Source organism: Phocoena phocoena, chromosome 2, assembly GCF_963924675.1.
Source record: "Phocoena phocoena chromosome 2, mPhoPho1.1, whole genome shotgun sequence".
Lineage (NCBI taxonomy): Eukaryota > Metazoa > Chordata > Mammalia > Artiodactyla > Phocoenidae > Phocoena > Phocoena phocoena.
Genome location: NC_089220.1, coordinates 32,168,821 through 32,172,454, shown reverse-complemented (window position 1 = coordinate 32,172,454; position 3,634 = coordinate 32,168,821).

Below are 3,634 nucleotides of genomic sequence, written 5' to 3'. Positions count from 1 at the left end.
TTCCCAACCCTCTTTGCTTCTGAGATCCACAGGCGTCCCTCGGTCAAGGCCCCTCTTTGACCACACCGCGGGTCAGGGAAGAAAGGGAGCTGGCACAGCCGCTTCTGGGCCGGTGGCCTACCACCCTCGCCAGACACACCGTTCCCGGGGCCGGGCCCTGGCTGTGGGGCCACCCGCTCCCTTCCCTACTCAGGGTGACTCGCCCACCTGCAGCCTCCATGCCCCCCGGGGAAGATGTGGCCCTGACATTCCTCCCATGCATGTCCCGAGGGCCCTGGGCGGGAGGGAGCTGTGGCCAGCAGCGAAACTGAGGTCTCTCCCAGAGGACAGGCAGCAAGTCAGCGAGTGGAAGAAGGCGGCGGGCTCCTGCCTATCCACTCCTGGCCCGGCAGGGAGGCTGCTCCCTCTGGCTGCCATGGCCCTGCTGGGCTGCGGGACCCCGGAGGTCTCCCTCCCAGCTGCCTTTCCTTCGGTCACCTTGCTGCCTCCTCTCCTGTAGAGGCTTTACCCAGTGAAACAATGTGACCACGAGCCCTGGAAGATGGGGGGCCACTGGTTGGCCCAGGGTCATCAGAGGCGAAGCTGAAACATCTGTTCGCAGCTTTTGTGGGAGACACTGCCCTACAGGGTGCTAAGGACTGTGTGTCCCTCTCCCATGGACAGACTGTCTGTCTGGCTCCTCTCCCTCCAGGCCTTCCCTCCGAAACTGCCTGAGTCTGTTGGTCTCTCCAGAAAAGGGGTCTCCCTGGGGTCAGGGTGCTCAGGGGCACGGGTAGTATTAAAGGTGCTGATCGTCGGCTGCTTGGACAATGGAGCCCAGTCTGAGAGGTGGACAGATGGCTGCAGGGCAGGGGCCTGCAGCCTGTTCTGTGGGAAAAGGAATGTTACTGACTCAAAACATGGGCGTGTCTACGGCTGGGCCAGCCAAGGCCAGGCAGGCTGCCCTGCTCTGCGGTCAGGACTGCCTGGTGAAATGAACCTCATCAGTCCCTTCCCAGCGGTGGGTGGACTTGGATGGCCTCAGCCAGTCTCTTACGAGCCTAGGTGGGAATAGGGGTGGAGATGCTTCAGAATCAACGCATCTGAAAGGCATGAGTCTCAATGTAAAAGCTTTAAACGTGTAGAAACCTGCATAAACCTGAACTCATTGATTTAACGTGTACGTAGGATGGACTTTAAAACGAGGAAGCTTTAGAAACCAAGATTGCTATTTTATTTTCTGTTTTTAAAGAATTAAATTAATAATGGTTTGTTCTTGGAGAGAGATCTTTCCGAAATTTTCAAACGCACTTCCCGGCCTGGGCAAGCTATTAACCAGAGAGGAAAGTGCTTTCTCACGCACATTCACCAATCTCTAATTTCTTCCCTCCTATCTCACCCTGTACTTTCCACGCCTCAGGCAAGTCTGTGTTGTCGTCAACCAACTGATCAATCCATAAGTATTTATTTGTTAAAAACTTACTCTGTACCTAGCCCTGTAAATAGAAAAAGAGTAACATCCCTATGTGAAAATATGTAGGGGTGAAAATTACTTACTGGAAATATATGGATCTGATTTTTTACAGAAACAAAACCCTATTCCTTGGCCGATTAAAAGGGTTTGCTGCCGCGTCGCTTGCTCTGTGGTCATTGCTAGAGAGATGCTGCCCCCTGCAGGCTGAATGTGGAATTGGCTGCCTGTGCTCATTTGCACACACGTTTCCCTCCCTACGAGGAAGTACTCCCCATTGCTGCACCTCCAGGAAGTGGCTTCTTAATAACTGAAAAATCTGTGTTCCCGCCCTGAGATCCTGGCTGTCCCCTTGTAACAAGGACTACCAGCCAGATTTTCTTCTGATCTGAGCACGGACCAAAAGGGACAGAGCTGACTGCGCCCGTGGGAATAGCCTCAGGCAGGCAAAGGGTACCTAGTTTGATGGCTTGCTAGTTTTGGTGTCCCTATTGGAAACTGACAGTTCTACCTGCTCTGATGAGGAGAGGCTTATGCTTTTGTTTTGATCGTGTAAGGGAGGGAGAGAAATGGTGATGACTGGGTTCTCCTCCTATTTGATCTGTTCCTTCACTGGGGAATGGATGATCTATATCATAGCCCTTTATATGTTGTTTCCCAGCATAATTATTAATGACTCCCCCTTTTGCTATCACAAGGGTCCCAGTTTGGATGGTATTTCCATGGTCATCTTAGCTTTAGTGCTTTTCTCCAGTGAAATGTTAATGGGTGAGGCAAGAGATCTGTAAAGTGTAAAACACTTGTGTTCTGATCTACTCTCCAGCTCCCAGCCCCTGGGAAGGATCCACTGCCTGTATTTGTCTCTGGAGGGATGTGATTCTTGCCCCCATCCATCCTATCTCACCCAGCCCAGCATGATCTGGGCAGCCTGTGGGTGCTTGGGTACCATCCACGTGAGATTTGGAGCCTACAATGAATGATGAAGGTGAAACTGAAACTTGCTCGAGCCCAGGGTGGGTCAGATTTGGTCTAATTGGAAGGTAGTTATTAAACCCATCAAACAAAGGAGCCCTCGGATAAAGGCCAGCAGTCCCTGGGGACCCTTTTGCTTCTGCGTTAAGCCAGGATGAAGCCACTCAGACCCCCAGGATGCAGCAAGGGCTCTCCAAGATCAGAAACCCTATGGCTTTGACTCTTGGGGGGGAAAGATGCTGACTTCTCTTATCTCATCCCACACCTGGGAGCAGAGGTGAAGGGGTGTCCTTTGCAAGGCTTTGGGAGAGGGTACAGTGGTATCCTTTTGTTCTTGCCACTTAGAAATAGAGGTCCAGAGTGGTCCCAGACATCCAAAGCAACTGGGAGAAACTGGTTGTTCAAACATCCACGTGGCTGTGGACGGGTGTGGTGTAGCACCCCAGGTTTGGTCCTCCTGACTCTTTGCACATCCCATCTCCCCTTCTCTTCCCTAGACTTGGGCTTCCACTCGTTGCTACCAACTCCTCTGGCCCAAAAATGAGCTTCCCTCTCCATCCCGCTGGGTTAAAGTTGTTCAGGGGAAGTTCAGGAAGCACTCCAAGCCCAGAAATCCTGGGGGCGGGAGGGTCTTAATAAACTCCATCCCCTTGTGATGAATTCTACCTGCAACTGCCACCAATGTTTCAATGCAGTCCATCATTCCGTGTGTCCTTTGGCTTTCCCTCTGTGCGACCCTTGACAATCAGGCAGCGAAGTTGTTGTGAGTCAGGGCTGCTCAAAGGCCGGTGCTCAGCCACAGGGGCTCCAGGAGCTGTCCGGACAGTTGCAGAGCCAGCCAGCGAGTTTGGGGCTCAGGTTCTCTGCCTTGCTTGCCCTGGAGGATCTGACACCTACCTCTGGGCCAAGAGTCCTGCTATGAACAGACTCAACCTGCCCTGTTATCCTGGCAAAAACTAGGACCAATGGGCCTTGGAGTGACACTGACCACAGGAGAGCCTTTCCTCTTGCAGGGCAGTGACCCCATCACAAGGCACTGAGGGGAGGAACTTGTCCCACACTCTGCCTGCTGCTCCCCAGGGGGTGGGGCTGGTTAGCACTGTTTCACTGCTTCCTGTTCTGGAGCTTTTGATAAGCCACTGTTTTAAATGTTTTTTGTACTTATATATTTTTATTAGATAGGACATAAATCTCTTAAATCTCACGAGGCTG